The sequence below is a fragment of the Hibiscus syriacus genome, unplaced genomic scaffold, assembly GCF_006381635.1.
Source record: "Hibiscus syriacus cultivar Baekdansim isolate YM2019G1 unplaced genomic scaffold, ASM638163v2 tig00001728_pilon, whole genome shotgun sequence".
NCBI classification, from domain to species: domain Eukaryota; kingdom Viridiplantae; phylum Streptophyta; class Magnoliopsida; order Malvales; family Malvaceae; genus Hibiscus; species Hibiscus syriacus.
In genome coordinates, this window is record NW_024061884.1 from 225,137 (window position 1) to 242,833 (window position 17,697).

The following is a 17,697-nucleotide window of genomic DNA, read 5'->3' on the forward strand; positions in this document are numbered from 1 at the left end:
CTTATATGATTATTTTTAGACATAATAACAAAATTACTCCCGACGTTTGTACAAATAATACTTTGTTATCAATTTTGGGAGCATTTTGTCTCAATCTTTCTATTTTTGGTAAAAATAAATCAAGTTGGATGAAAATAATTAATTGATTAACGATCAACATGTATTAACGTGTCATTTTCACATATGTCCAATTGATAAAGTGACATATCAGGTCACCCAAAGTAATGACTAAGGATGTGCAAAACTCGACTCGACTCGAAAAACTGATTTTTTTCTACTCGATTCGACTCAAATTAACTTGGAGTTGCAATTTCATAAAATCGACTCGAAAAAATTTCAAGTTCAAATATAGTTGTAAAATATAATTCAAATAACTCAAAAATTTTAGTAATTAGTGGATTGATTTTTAAGTTTGAGTTGAGTCAAATTTTATATGATATAAGAAATATATTTGTATTGTATATATAGTCATAGAAAACCATTTAAATTGGAATAAAAAATATTATAATAGTATAAACATTTACAATTAAATTTAAACAAAAACTCGAAAAATTGACTCGACTCAAAAAAATTCAAGTTAACTCCAAGTTAAAATAGGACTCGTCAACTCGAAAATTTTGAATCGACTCGACTCGACCAAAAGCTAACCCCTAGTAATAACGTAATATGTGTCACCCAATAGATAAAAATATGTAAAACAACGGCAATAATATGGGTTAACTGTTGATCAATCAATATTTTTATCTAACATAATTTATTTTCACGGAAAATTTAAACGTTAGAATTAAAGATAAAATATTCGAAAATAAAGTATAAAATTATTATTGTTTTATTAAGTTAAGATGTTTATAAAGTAATACATGTTATAAATATTTTCAATCCTTTGATATTGAATGTTTATAATTATTGATGCTCTAATGTAAATGATTATATAGTTTAATTCATATAAATACAAAGTGATTATCACCTACATACAAGAAAAACATAAAACTTAAAAATGTCACTCTCTTCACTTGCATGTGAACCACATGTAAATACTTTAATTTCCAATGAAATGCGTTAATCTAAGATTAAAGAGATTTAAATTATCTCCCCCCCCCCTTTTATTTTCCAAAATTCTATATTTGTCGCTCAAATATTCATTCATAAAAGGCAGCTAATTTCATGCCTTTAAATTCATTCTTAACATAATCAGTATTAAAAATCATTTCTTTGATTCATTTGGCGCCATCGACTTGGGATTTCCATTAAAAAATGATTTCGCTAAAACAAAAAAAACCCACTTTCTTCTCACTCTACAATCTCACACTCTTCTCTTCCTCTCGCTCATCACTCTTTTTTTCCACTCAACAGAGAAAAAAACTAGAAATCATGACGTCCCCAACACCATTGTCACTGTTATGTTCTCTGATCCTGCATGCTTTTAGCCAGTATTGGCAGAATCACTTCTCCGGCGACCAGCACGACAACCACAGTCCATGACGGTCCCGAAACCAATCCCGTCCCAGATTTTGTCCCTGTAGCCAAAACCCGCCAAAGATTATCCTTTAAACCGCCGCCGTTACCGCCAGAAGATGACAAGTCACTCTTTCGGGTCGCTTCTCTAGTCAACTCGATAACGCATCCTGGCTCCCCTAAAGGATTGCATTTTTATTCCGGGATAACAAACGGGTATAGTTTCACAAATTCCGCATCGCACTCACTCTAATTACGACGGGAATAGGTTAGCAAATAGTGGGCAGGTGTGGATTTAGAAAGTGATACTCGTCGCGGGTAGTGAGCGGGTAATGAGTTTGAGACATTACCCGCCCCGCATCCGTCCGTCCCACATCCGTCCGTCCAACTAAATCCGCCCGCCGTCCACTTTTATTATATATGTAGGCAGTAGTGAATTTAAATTAGAGCACTCTTAATTGGAGGAAATAGATAATGATGATTGTAATACTAGAGTATCAGATGTCACAAGTATTGCTTGAAATTTTAGAATGTTTGTGCCAAAAAAAAAACATTATGTATTTGTCATTTATGTTTCTAAACTTAATTATTTTTTATTATAGTGTTTATGTACTTTAAGATCTATATTAACACTTAACTAAGATAATCCTTAGATTATTTTATTATGTTTCTTAATGGAGATGTTTTTTTTATGTTTGTGCTTATATAACTTAAGTTTGTTTTCATACGGGTTTAGACAGGTGCGTCACTAGTGGGTAGTGGGGATAGATTTAAAAATGTACCCCGTGGACGGGTGTGGATTTAAAAATTTGTACCCATCATGAGTAGTGGACGGGTGGTAGATTAAAAATATTAGGTGAGTAAGATAGGGAGGGATATCCGTACCCGACCCAACCCTTGCCATCCCTATTCCTCACCGTACGGCCTCTCCCTTTCGCTCCCCTTTGGGAGCTTTATTTTAACCAAATCCCTAAAAGCCTCTTCAATGTTTATGTCCATGCCGACCTGACTCACCCTTACGAAACGCCGTTTTCGGGCGTATTCGCTCACCGTGTCATCCGTTCGAAACCCGCCCTCCGTTTCACCCCTACTCTTATATCCGCGGCGCGGTGGTTATTGGCTCACGCGCTACTTCACGATCGTTCGAATTACATGTTTGTCCTTCTATCCGCTTCGTGTATCCCTATTCAGTCGTTTAACTTCACTAATCGGACCCTAATCAGGTCCAAGAAGAGCTTCATAGAGATCCTGGACAACGAGATCGGGACCTTCGATAGGTGGGCGAAGCGTGGGCCCAGACGTGATGCTGCCGGAGGTGAAGCTTGATGATTTCAGGATCGGGTCCCAGTTTTGGTCCCTGACGCGTAAGCACGCGAGGCTCATTGTTGCCGACGAGATCATTTGGGCCAAGTTCAATCAACCGTGTGGGAGTGGGACAATTGTTACCCGGAGGAAAACTACTTGCCAACCCTCGTCCACGTGCACGATCCAATTGGCGTTGTGCCGGCGACTTTGACGCACGTGGACTGGAACGGCAGCTCCGATGGCCACCCGCGCATGTACGTGGCGTCGGAGGTGGGGCCCGATTTGATCATGAAGCTAAGAATGGATAGCCTAGATATGGTGATGATGGAAACAGGGGCTCTGATTCGTCTGTGATTCGGCGGCGTGATCCGTTTTTACTCGCCCGGAAGTTCGCTTCGGATTCGATCCAGCAGTTAATGAGAATCGCAAGTGAGGTCATTTTCTCGGATTAAAGTATATTTTCTCTCCCTCTGTGTGATGGCTTGTTGTACATTTCCTTTGTTCTTTCTACAGCTCTTCAATTTATCAAGAAAGAAAAAGGGGAAAAAAACAAAGCTGGTAAAAAGAAACCCAGTGAGTTTTGTTGGCGTTCTCTTAATATTCGCGCCATTTTGCTGTGAACTCGGTTCCAGTGTCCCCGGTTTGACAACGACTGAAACATGAACAAGCTTGTCAAAGCGACATGTGATGAAGATTTGTAGATTTATCTATACGGACAACTTACGAATTTAATCGAATGATATCATGAAAAGAAATTACAAAATCTGAAAACTAATAATTGATTTGCTTCAGAAAACGATAAATGACAATCGGAGATAACAGCCCAGTACTAAGTTAAATTTATACTATACATGTTTGTGATTATTTGGTGATGGATGGAGCAGTAAACATCCAATAAGCTGGTTGATGACTTGGTTTCAACAAGGCAAACATGAGCATATGCTTGCGACATGGGACGCTCTTCAATGTTTAATACCTCGAGAATTACCTCAAGTCACTTTACGGCACGTGGAATGATAATCATGGTGCAGATCTATCTCTGCAAAATAATCTACAAGAGCTATATTTCAAATGGAGCATTTACACTATAGCAAAAGACACAGTTCACAGTACCAGTTTGTTCAGCTGCTATGGATTAAACCCCTAACCGGATCACGGATTATAAAGCGCAACGAAAAACAACTCGTCCAGAACTTCACAATATATATTCAATAAGCCAATCCTTAAACCACATAAATCATGACAATTTGGTAAAAGATCGACATCAGAGTGCTGCAAAGAGGAACAGAGAAGACAACACCACAAGCCATAAGGTAGAGTTTTTCATACCTTTATCGTTGAATGATTCAGTCGTAGACGTCCTTATTTAGGCAAAATGCAGTCAAGCTTTGTATGAACATCACTCAAAATTAAAAGCCATCGCCATGAAAGCCTTTAATACTCCAGTGTGCAATGTCTGTCGGTTCTCCGTCAATGTCGAGCTTACTCTCACCTGAATCAGTTGTAGGAACTGCTTCCTGCGGTTGGATTGGAGATAGCTCTCCATTTGTCACATCAGATAATGTGAGATTCTCTTCACTTGATGCTTTAGATGCGACTATCTTCCCCGCAGTGGTTGCTTTAGTTGCCTTTTCCTGATCGGATGCCTTACATGCTTTTTCCTCATTTTTTGCACTGGATAAACTAGTCTTCTGAGAAGGCAGTTTGGGAAGGGATTTACGCAGTGGCTTCTTTGCATGGACGGGAGAAATTACTTTGGCAGAGACGCTCTGAGATCCTTTCTCGTCTAGACTTAGCTGACCTGATTGGTGGCTGCTATTTTTGAAATCATCAAAGTCCAAAGGAATTGCATTTTTTTCCGACCAAGCTTTGGAGATTTAGGTCTTGTTGTTGGTATCTGCATCCAGGCAGTTTAAATGTATCAATTTTATGCTCTCCGGTCCAGTTAGAGGGGCCTTCACTAAGTATCCAACACCAATTCAATTGTTTATCAGTTCAAGTTGTAACAAGTTAAATTTATCAGCTACAGCTAACAACAGTTAACTGAGGTTTGACTTTCAACTCAAGCATTTTGCAGAAAAGAAATGCTCCTATAGCAAGGTGAGTAGAGACACTTGCTAATGCCAATCCTAATGATAAAACCTTAAAAGGTAACCTAATATGTATTGTTTGGCATTTCACTCCTGTCATCCTCCCACACCCAAAAGAGAGAACAAATAAATAATATTAATGAGCATGTCGTTTGCATTTCTAGCTTAAATGCATCAAAACATTCGACAAACCTTCTTTAATTCCACCTTAGGAGGTGAAGGTTCCTGATAAAAGCTTGGCATTGGAGTTGCTTTGAAGTTCAAAGTCTTCCTAAACATCTTAGTCTCAGCTTCTTGAGTTTCCTATCAGAAATTTAGTAAGTTGTTATGATATAAGAGAAACTATTTGGGCCTTAAGTCATCATCATATGCACAAAATAACACCTTGACTTTGCTTGCAAGTTGCTCTTTTCTACTTCCCTTGCATGAATTTTTTCCTCAAGTTTGAGTGTAGAACTGCGCAACAGAATGGAGAAGATTTAGAAGTTAAATAAGCGAGCTGCCAAAATAGACGATGTAAACCTCAAGAATATTAAATAAAGAATCAACCTCTTTCCTTTTCTCAGCCCGTTCATCACACTTGAAACTGAAACCGTTATTTGGAAGAGTACCAACCCTACGAGTTTGGCATCAGCTGCAGTGGGCTTCTATGGAGCAATAAGGATAAAGAAACTTCGAGGCAAGAGCAAGAAGGAAGCTCAAATTGCAAAATCATTTCAACTCATTCTCCCAGACAGGAACTAATAATGAAACAAACTGTACACTGTAAAGGATATGAGGACTCTGCATCTCCTTTGATTTTATGATTAGGCCCTTTCTTCAGAGGTTTCAGCATGGGTTTCTCCCTATAATATACAATAGAACAGTTGAGAGATGGAAGGGGAAATTATTCTTCATCACCTCTAACATAAAGTCTAAACTCAGGGGCCCTAAGTTAATAAAATCAATAACATGGGCAGAAGGTTGCATGATAAAAGGGAAGAACTTCAAACATAAGTAGTACGTATAGTGCCTTCAGAAGGTTGCACCAGGTTTCTCAGAATGCTGTCAGAAGCAGAGAGAGGGAAAGGAATGATCAGAAAGGCAGTAACAGTTTGCAAAATAGAAAACAAAATGCACTAAAAAAGAAATCAGTCGTACTATCAGTTTCAACCTTGGATGTGTTCCCTTGTTTTTCATTAACTGATCTACTTTGAAGGGGTTGTTTTGGACCTGAATTTGTAGCAAGAGAACCACCATTCGAAGCTGTCGAAGTTACCTTTTCACTTTTGCCATCTTTACTTTTCTTCACTAAAGCTGAAGAAACATTTTTGGGACCAGAGGGCTTCTCATTCTTGGTCTTGCCCGGAACCTTCTGAGGCTTGGCTTGCCTCACATCTTTAACCCCCCTTCCTATGAAGACAGACACACTCATAAAACATGAAATTCAAACTGTTGGTAATTGATAAAAGGATTTGCATTTGATAACTGAGTGTACACTGATACTGCCTCAACTATAAACCCTGAATAAAAGCACCCAAACATAATGTAAGACCTACTACCTTGGAATCAATCAATCCATTGTTATCCACAAAGTCATTCACTTCTTCTCTACCTTCCCCAGTTTTCCCATTATCATCCATTTCGTTCAGCAAATAAATCTTGGAAGTTTTTTCAACATTCCCATTTACATTATCTGAAATACCACTGTCGTCCTCAGACACCCCAAGTTGCCTATCGACACCATTTTGAGAAAACCTCATCGAGGCCATTGACAGGCAAGATATCTTCGGAATCCACACACGCTGAATAAAACAAACAAAGTATAAGGCCAACTACAAAACAGTGAAAGACAATTTAACACTTTCACTCATTAAAATTTTCTCAACCTTCACAGAACTACAAACTATATTGACTAAGTTCAAATATCTCCGTCTATCCACGTTCATCTCTTACAAGTTAAAACCTCAAAGGATATAAATAACAGGTCAATTTGCAAAAAAAAAAAAAAATATTAGTCGCATCTAGCCTCTATGACATTCATTGATGACGTAATTTGTGCAGGAAGAAAATGAACTAGCAACACTAAATTAGATCTTATACTAGCGTACGCGTACCAACAATAAACAAAAAAAATCTAACTAAAAACGCAAGGAGTAGCTTAATTGAAAAACACTATCAAATCAGCCAAAAAAACCGAGTGAAAACCTGTTAGAGTGTTAATAGTTTGTTATGGTTTGTTATTAGCTTGTTATTAGTTGTTATTAGTTTGTTATTAGTTTGTTATGGTTGTTGGTTACTTGGGATATATAAGCCATACTTGTATTAGTTTGTAAGCTGAGTATTTTTTCACTATTCAATAAAAAGCTTATTCTATCATCTCTCTCTCTTACCGTCCCCTTCTTCAGTTGCTAACTCAACACAGCCTTCTATCACTCTCAGCCTCCATGGCTGCATTCTCACATGGTATTATTCACCGATGATCTTGCGGCCATCTTTATTCCGCTTGCGTTTGTTTTTGTTATTGTTTTCTCTCCGATGCAATCTGAGGAAGCTGAAGAGCTTGACCGAAGTAGTATGGATGGATTATCTGATTTCAACTCAGTTATGCATGACGAGTGTTTGGCTTGCATTTTCCAGTTTCTTAGCCCCGGTAACCAGAAACGTTGCTCTCTTGTTTGCCGGCGGTGGTTGAGGACTGAAGGACAGAGCCGTCACCGACTTTCCCTCAACGCCCAGTCAGATCTGCAACATTTGATTCCTTTCATCTTCTCTCGCTTTGATGCTGTCACGAAACTGGCCCTGAAATGTGACCGTAGTTCTATTAGCATCGCGGATGAAGCGCTTGTTCTAATCTCGGAGCGCTGCCAGAACTTGACTCGCCTTAAGCTCTGAACTTGGAGTGATTTGACCGATGCCGGAATGTCGGCTTTCTCTAAGAACTGTAGGGGCCTAAAGAAGCTTTTGTGTGGATCTTGCACTTTCAGAGCTAAAAGCATGAACGCCATGCTCGACCTGTAACATCCCCAAAAGCCGGATCAGTGACTAAAATGTAAATTTTGGAAACTGTGTGCTCAATTTTGAAATAAGTTAAAAGTGTTGGGATTTAAGTAAAGAATTTTGATGATGGATTGAATAGCATAGATGGATAATTAAAGGGGTAAATTAGTCTTTTCAGATTAAAGGATATTTTGTATTTTCCTTTAAATACAGGTGATATACGTGGGTTTTGGGAGAGTTCTGGAAGCCTTCTTCTTGCTCTTTTCTTCTTCTTCTCGTAGCCCCAGCTTAAAGGTAAGTTTGATTTTTAACTGTTAATTTCTGGAATTTATAAGTTGGTTTTGAATCTTTGGGGGTTATATAAGCTTAAGGAAAGCTTGTATAAACTTAAAACATCAAGAAGGGAGAATTAGAAAGGGATTTCTATTAAGAGATTAGAAATGAAGTTTTGATATAGAAAGGTTTTTGAAATTCTAAGGATGAATTTGACTTGTCATCAATCTAATTAAGAAGTATAAAGTGTTAGAATTGGGAATTAGAACACATTGAAAATTTGGTATGATTTTTGAATCTCGTATGGAAAATAGGATTTTGAGGTTTAAGATGAAATAAATGAATATAGATTGGTTTAAGTATGTGTACTAGAGTTAAGAATGAAAAGGGGATGATATATGAAGTGTTTGAGAGGAAATGAAGTAATTTTCGGGTTGAAAATATGATTTCTGGGCAAGGGGAATCGGTACCCATTCAAGGGGAACCGATACCCCTTCAAACGAACAAGAATTTCCAGTATGTCATGGGGGAACCGATACCCCCATAGGGGGGGAACCGATTCCCCCTAAAGGAAAATTGGGAATATGGGTTTAATAAGTTAGTTTAAGTTGCTGGTATTCAATTACAAGGTGTAGGTATCTAATGATGGTCTCGAAATGTACATTTATGTAGATTCTACGCATAAAGCAATTCCGGAACGTTTGGCAAGTAAGATCGATCAAGGGAAAGATAAGAGATGGAATTGACTAGCCCAGGTGAGTGCTATTAATTAGTTTATGGTGCTAAATGGAAACAAGACTTGCGACAAGTCTATTTCCTCTGTTAGAATGCATGAATATATGATTATCCGTATATGAATGACATGAATTGTATGTATGCATGATTATGTGTTAACATGCTTTTGAATGTAATGTTATGAGAAGTATGTGCTATGTAATGTTATATATGAACATATGTGAAACTGAACTATGTGACTGCATGAGAAAGATATGAGCCATATGACATGATATATGAACATGAGAAAACAAAGTATAAGATATGAACTATGTGATCCTATGAGAATATGAAAGAAGCTATGTGACTACAAGTATATGTTATGAGATAAGATCTATGTGATTGCATGCAACATATGATATTAGATATATGTTTACACATACATGTGGTATGTAACAGAAAAGAAGGAACATGTGGTTATGAGATCAATGATTACACGTACATGTGATACGTGACTGAAAAGAAAAGATATGTGGTTATAAGAGAAAGAATATGAATAAGTAATGTGAACTGTTATAAATGATAATGCCCATGTTATGTGATATGAGAGCTAGGGGTATAGTTGGCATGCCAAGGGTCGAGGGTTTACCTATGTTCTTCGGGACATATGGACTGTTTACCTATGTTCTTCGGAACATATGGACTGTTTACCTATGTCCTTCGGGACATATGGACTGATTACCTAGGTTCTTCGGAATCTATGGACTGGTCCTTCGGGACATTGATCGAGCTGTGGTGACAGCATATGTGTGCACAACCTCAATGTACTCACATACCTTAAGTTCTCACTAGTGTACATGGGCTAATAAAGTGATTAAACAAGCATACTGAATGTGATGTATACGATGGGTTATAAGTGGTTTGAAATGTGTTACGTGAACCATATGATGTTGTGTGTGTATAGTTTGATTGAAAAGGTTAACAATAAAAGTATGTGATTACATGATAAATGTTAATGATGAATTATGTGTCTGTATGTATTTACTGTAATTAATCTGATATGATTTTATATGATACGAGAATGCATGGAATTGGTATAACATGATAGAACAGAACATGCATATGATATATGTTATGAAGTGCATTATAAGTCGTTATGCCTCACTAAGTCTTCGACTTAGCGTGTGATGTTTCACACGTAGGTTTCGAGAATAGGAAAGAGTAATGCGGAGCAAGACAGGTCCGTTTTCCTTACCAAATGTCAGATCAAAATGTATGTACTGTTTACAGAGTGTAGTTGGCATGTAGTCTAAAGATATCAAATGGTATGAACTATATCTGTTGTAAACGTTTTGAAATAATTAATGTTATCAAAGTTTTTAAATTACCCACTATTTTATACGAATAAATGTTTAAAGGTCAATGTGACACTTCGGACTCGTATTCGGGTCGGATACGGGTTGGGGATGTGACACTTCGGACTCGTATTCGGTCGGATACGGGTTGGGGTGTTACATTTAATGGTATCAGCTAAGGTTTGGCCGATTCTCGGCATAAACCGAAGTCCAATGTCAAAAAAAAAGGTGTACATGCCAACATAGATTGAAAATTTCTGATCTGATTGTGTAAGGATGTTGTCTTGCTAATAGAATAAGAATAGTTTAATACAGTAGAAATCTGATCGTGATAATTTCGAAGTAAGTGAAGGTGATATTCCTGATTGTGATAGCTATTCACTTGCCCTGGCCAGGCAGGATGAAGAGCGGACACCTCAGGAAATGCCCTTAAGATCAAAAGTTGATTTCAAAAAGCTGAAATCATATCTGAATAATGATAAAATTTTCGTTTGATGAGTTGAAACGAAGTGATATATTGCACATAAACAAGAGTATGCTTATGATAAGGGTTTGCAGTTAAGATGAAAGAGTTAGTATGGCTAACTAGAGTATGTGATAAAAATGTACTGGATTTATAAGATTATAAGATATTGTCAGGATATGAGAACCAATCCGTAATGGATCTGGATACAGTTGCATATTTGGATCATAGTATGTGGTATAGTAAAGGAAAAGGAAGTAAGAATTTGTAAATTAAGTAAAGCTGAGGATTGATAAGAAGAGTTTGAGAATAGTATATTGATGATCAGATTATAGGACACAGGAAGTCAGAATGTTGAGTTTGAGTAAAAGAAATTTCAGGATGTATGAATAGAGGTGAAATTGATAAGTTGAGTAAGCGAATGTTAAGATAATTTAGATTGGAAAGAATGTATATGATTGGTATAAGAGGGCTTGCCCTAGACTGAACCAAAGTTTATCTAGCTGTCAGAGTAAAGGTGCTAGAGTTATAAGATTGGAGGAAAGATAAAGTTGAGTTAATTGATTATGATATGAATTTGAATATAATTGTATTCTGAGCAATAGCTATAAGTAGAAACAGAGATAAGTATTTGCATGGAACCTTCAGGAAGGAAAATACAAGTATAAGAAATGAAAGGGATTGATTTAAAGGATCAGATACGATGAATATGGAAGTACAGAGGACAATTTTGATATAGAAATAAGACAAGTGTGCAAGGTGATGTGAAATATTGTTTGACTCCTTAAAGTATATGTTTAATCACATTGAAAAGATTTAAAGTTGTGTTTTGGTCAAATGATGACGAAATACAAGTTTGGTATGGTTATAAGGTAATTAAAGATTTGATAAAGAATTTGATTGATTAAGGATTTTGAGTGATAAGAACTGATGCTATTGGTTATATGATAAGCAACAGAAGAGGAATGTATAACGAAAAAAGATAGTTGGAACTTAAGGATTGAAAAGTAAGTTTCTCATGATGACAAGAAAGAATAAGTCAGGGAAGCAACATAAAACATTACAAGATATGTTCTTACTAAGATGTCAGTGAAATTCGAGGCGAATTTTCTTATAAGGAGGGGAGATTTGTAACATCCCAAAGCCGGATCAGTGACTAAAATGTAAATTTTGGAAACTGTGTGCTCAATTTGAAATAGTTAAAAGTGTTGGGATTTAAGTAAGAATTTTGATGAGGATTGAATAGCATAGATGGATATTAAAGGGTAAATTAGTCTTTTCAGATTAAAGGATATTTTGTATTTTCCTTTAAATACAGGTGATATACGTGGGTTTGGAGAGTTCTGGAAGCCTTCTTCTTGCTCTTTTCTTCTTCTTCTCGTAGCCCCACTTAAAGGTAAGTTTGATTTTAACTGTTAATTTCTGGAATTTATAAGTTGGTTTTGAATCTTTGGGGGTTATATAAGCTTAAGGAAAGCTTGTATAAACTTAAAACATCAAGAAGGGAGAATTAGAAAGGGATTTCTATTAAGAGATTAGAAATGAAGTTTTGATATAGAAAGGTTTTTGAAATTCTAAGGATGAATTTGACTTGTCATCATCTAATTAAGAAGTATAAGTGTTAGAATTGGAATTAGAACACATTGAAAATTTGGTATGATTTTTGAATCTCGTAGGAATATAGGATTTTGAGGTTTAAGATGAAATAAATGAATAGATTGGTTTAAGTATATGTACTAGAGTTAAGAATGAAAGGGGATGATATATGAAGTGTTTGAGAGGAAATGAAGTAATTTTCGGGTTGAAAATATGATTTCTGGGCAAGGGGAATCGGTACCCATTCAAGGGGAACCGATACCCCTTCAAACGAACAAGAATTTCCAGTATGTCATGGGGGAACCGATACCCCCATAGGGGGGAACCGATTCCCCCTAAAGGAAAATTGGGAATATGGGTTTAATAAGTTAGTTTAAGTTGCTAGTATTCAATTACAAGGTGTAGGTATAATGATGGTCTCGAATGTACATTTATGATTCTACGCATAAAGCAATTCCGGAACGTTTGGCAAGTAAGATCGATCAAGGGAAAGATAAGAGATTGGAATTGACTAGTGAGGCCAGGTGAGTGCATATTAATTAGTTTATGGTGCTAAATGGAAACAAGACTTGCGACAAGTCTATTTCCTCTGTTAGAATGCATGAATATATGATTATACGTATATGAATGACATGAATTGTATGTATGCATGATTATATGTGTTAACATGCTTTTGAATGTAATGTTATGAGAAGTATGTGCTATGTAATGTATATATATGAACATATGTGAAACTGAACTATGTGACTGCATGAGAAAGATAGAGCCATATGACATGATATATGTGAACATGAGAAAACAAAGTATAAGATATGAACTATGTGATCCTATATGAAAAGAAGCTATGTGACTACAAGTATATGTTATGAGATAAGATCTATGTGATTGCATGCAACATAGATATTAGATATGTTTACACATACATGTGGTATGTAACAGAAAAGAAGGAACATGGGTTATGAGATCAATGATTACACGTACATGTGATACGTGACTGAAAAGAAGATATGTGGTTATAAGAGAAGAATATGAATAAGTAATGTGAACTGGTATAAATGATAATGCCCTGTTATGTGATATGAGAGCTAGGGTATAGTTGGCATGCCAAGGGTCGAGGTTTACTATGTTCTCGGGACATATGGATGTTTACCTATGTTCTTCGGAACATATGGGCTGTTTACCTATGTCCTTCGGGACATATGGACTGATTACCTAGGTTCTTCGGAATCTATGGACTGGTCCTTCGGGACATTGATCGAGCTGGTGTGACAGCATATGTGTGCACAACCTCAAGTACTCACATACCATAGTTCTCACTAGTGTACATGGGCTAATAAAGTGATTAACAAGCATACTGAATGTGATATGTATACGATGGGTTTATAATGGTTTGAAATGTGTTACGTGAACCATATGATGTTGTGTGTGTATAGTGTTTGATTGAAAAGGTTAACAATAAAAGTATGTGATTACATGATAAACTGGTTAATGATGAATTATGTCTGTATGTATTTACTGTAATTAATCTGATATGATTTTATATGATACGAAGAATGCATGGAATTGGTATAACATGATAGAACAGAACATGCATGTATTGATATGTTATGAAGTGCATTATAAGTCGTTTGGCCTCACTAAGTCTTCGACTTAGCGTGTGATTGTTTCACACGTAGGTTTCGAGAAGAGGAAAGAGTAATGCGGAGCAAGACAGGTCAGTTTTCCTTACCAAATGTCAGATCAGAAAATGTATGTACTGTTTACAGAGTGTAGTTGGCATGTAGTCTAAAGATATTAAATGGTATGAACTCTGATATCTGTTGTAAACGTTTTGAAATAATTTAATGTTATCAAAGTTTTTAAATTACCCACTATTTTATACGAATAAATGTTTAAAAGGTCAATGTGACACTTCGGACTCGTATTCGGGTCGGATACGGGTTGGGGGTGTTACACGACCACTGTCCAGCTCTCGAGGAACTCTTCGTGAAACGACTTCGCGGCATCATAGACGGAGCTGGAGCTGAGTCGATAGGGCCAGAGGTGGCGGCGGCAGCGTTGAAAACAATTTTCATGAAAGAGCTTTATAATGGACAGTGCTTTGGTCCGCTTATTATTGGTGCTAAGAATCTGAAATCCTTAAAACTTTTTAGATGCTCTGGTGATTGGGATAAGCTTTTCCCTCTTATAGTTGATCGGGTCACGGGTATCGTAGAGATCCATATGGACGTATTCAAATAAGCGACATTTGTCTCGAGGCCTTATCCAACTGTTCCAACCTAGAATTCCTTCACCTCGTTAAGGCTCCAGAGTGTACGAACGCTGGACTTGGAGCTGTTGCTGGGAAATGTAAATTGTTAAGGAAGCTGCACATTGATGGATGGAAGGCCAATTGAATAGGTGACCAAGGTTTAATTGTTGTTGCAAACTCATGCCTTAATTTACAAGAATAGTTCTTATTGTGTTAATTCGACGAATATAAGTTTTGGGAATGTTAGCTTGAAATTGTCAGAACTTGGAACAGTTAGCTTTATGCGGTAGTGATACGGTGGGTGATGCAGAGATTTCATGAATTGCTGCTACATGTATAGCTTTGAAGAAGCTTTGTATTAAGAGTTGCCCTGTTTCAGACCATGGAATGGAAGCCCTTGCTAGTGGTCCCGAATTTTATCAAAGTGAAGGTGAAGAAATGCAGAGGAGTAACATCAGAGGGGTTGGAATGGTATCAGAGCCAGTAGAGGATCACTCGCAATTAATTTGGATACAGGGGAACAGTTAGATGTTGTTTTAGTTAATATTTGGTGGTTCGGTTCACTATTGCTCGTGTTATTCGTTCGTATTGTGATCTTGCTGCTACAAATTATTGATGGTTTCTAAGGTGACCATGAGTGGTTCAGTTGGTGCATCTACTGTTTGATGGTTATGCATTTTTTCCATTCGGTTCTCCAATCATACAACAACTTTAAGGTGTTCATAGAGTATCTTTCATCACTTGTTACTTCTTCTCCAAAGTTTGACATGGAACTTTGAGGCTTAACAACCAAGTTACCATAGAAGAAAATCTCTGGGGAGGGTTAAGAGTTTAACGGCCTTACCTTCCTTAACCAGACAAAATAGGATGTTTTCTTGCCCAAGAGAGGCTTCAGATTGCATCTGAGAGCTCGTAGCTTAACCGCCTTGCTCCAACAAAAAGAAAGTCCCAATAAGTGAAGAGGAAGAACAGTGAAGATGAAAAACAACTCTTGAAAAGAAGAAGAAAAGGCGAGGAAAGTTGAAGAAAGAATATTTTTTAGGTGAAAGAGAATTTGTCTGGGAAATTGTTCATCGAGAAAGCAAGACAATTGAATTCCAACTTATTAAGTTTGCATTCTTTGTTTGATCAACTCTCTAATAGCAAGTTCATTTTGAAGAAAATTAAAAGGTGGAAAAGTAGAGTGAATGTTAGAGTGTTAATAGTTTGTTATGGTTTGTTATTAGCTTGTTATTAGTTGTTATTAGTTTGTTATTAGTTTGTTATGGTTGTTGGTTACTTGGGATATATAAGCCATACTTGTATTAGTTTGTAAGCTGAGTATTTTTTCACTATTCAATAAAAAGCTTATTCTATCATCTCTCTCTCTTACCGTCCCCTTCTTCAGTTGCTAACTCAACACAACCTTCTATCACTCTCAGCCTCCATGGCTGCATTCTCACAAAACCGATGATTTAAGTAGAGCAAAAATCCAATGAGAACATAGATCTTCAGCAACACTAAACAATTAGCTCATTTCCTTTCACATTGATCTACTCTTACCAAAACTCAACCATGAAATCGTCAATCTTTCTCAGCAACCAAACAAACAACTATTTGAGGGGGGAAATGCGGTTTCACTTATTTGCTTCCTTAACTCGTGAAGCGTGCGACAAATCAAAACCTCATGAAGCCGAGGAGAAGTTGAATTAGAGAGATTAGCGAATGAAATCGAAAGGATCTGAGAAGGAAGATAGTGAGGCGAACAGTGAAGACAAAAGACTAAGCAGGAACAACAAATAAAAATAGAAAATAAAAGGGAAAATGATTTTTTTTATTGTTTGTTTGGCTGGAATCTAATTTGTGAAGGGCAGAAGGTACTTTATAGTAGCGGCTTTCAAATCTATTTCCAACTCACTTTCTTTCAACAGAAAATTACTGCTGTCAGTCCCCCGCCCCCACCATCAAAAATGGCGACAGCCGACTAATATACAATTTTCTTAAAAAAAAAATTAATGTGATACATTTTTAAAACGAGTTTTAATTCTTTTTGGATAAGTGAGTTTTAAATTTTTTATAATAAAATATAATTATAAAATCTTAGAATTTATAACATTACGATTACGATGGTTTATTATAAAATAAAGTATATAAAAATTATTTTTTCACTTTTTAAAAATATAAAAATAATTTTAGATTATTATATTCTCTCAAATATAAACCTAAATTTGAGATGATGTGACATATCATAAGTTATATTTACAATAAACCAGCATGTTAAAAAGTATCGTTAAAGAGGTTAAAATTCTTTTGAGTACTCTTAAGTATTCGGTTGATAATTAACAATAACAGTTGATGATTTTTTTTGAAGAAATCTGCCATCAAAACTTTGATTTTAACAGTCTGGTCTAATTATAACGTTACAAATTTTAAATATCAAAGTTTTACATCAAGAAATTAATTATGATTAAAATGCCTGTTAATTTGGGTTCAAATAAACTTTAATTTTATTAATCCTATTTAATCTTTTGTAATAACTCATTTTCTTCCGAGGTTTATTTAGTATATATAATAATATAGTATAGTTTTTGAAGATATTTTTGAAAAACATATAGTTTTTAGAAAGCGGTTTTTGAAAACATATATAGCTTTTAAAATGATTTTTTTTGGAAAACATATAGTTTTTAAAAATATATTTTTCAAAATTATATACATATTTATTATTTTCATTTTCATTTTTTTTATTTCATTTTTTATATATTAACATTAATTTGATTTATATTTTTAAGTCAATTTTAAATCCTTCAATGGTAAGTAATTCGGATCGAACTTTTAAATTTTAATTTGACTTTTAATTTTCATCGTTAAGACAACCGAGAAATTAAATTTGTACCGAAAGAGCAGTACAAGGGTGCTAATCCTTATTTGACTGTAATCGACTCCCGAATCCGATTCAATTCTAGTAAAAATGTAGATCAGGTAAAAAATGGTAAAGTAAGGTATCTGATCAACCTAATTTTAAATGATCGGTGCGGCTCATCAAATCAAAATTAAGTGAGAACCCGATTCCAGGCCCACCTGAAGGACGATTACGACAGTTTGGCGACTTCACTAGGGACATGTAAGCGAGTAAGGCTAAAATTAATTCCCGGTTGTCTTCTTGAACGAAAATTGTAAGTTTAAATTTAAATTTATCTTTTCGATCCTTATTATTTACCTTTGATTATTTTTTTCAAA

The 17,697-nt window shown here is 35.9% G+C and overlaps 3 pseudogenes; 2 read left to right on the forward strand and 1 right to left on the reverse strand.

The window, feature by feature from the left end:
* Positions 1 to 1,417: 1,417 nt before the first annotated feature.
* On the forward strand, positions 1,418 to 3,470 carry LOC120132281 (annotated as a pseudogene).
* Positions 3,471 to 3,845: 375 nt separating this feature from the next.
* Positions 3,846 to 7,286, reverse strand: LOC120132291 (annotated as a pseudogene).
* Positions 7,287 to 7,367: 81 nt separating this feature from the next.
* Positions 7,368 to 15,107, forward strand: LOC120132302 (annotated as a pseudogene).
* The last annotated feature ends 2,590 nt before the right edge of the window (positions 15,108 to 17,697 follow it).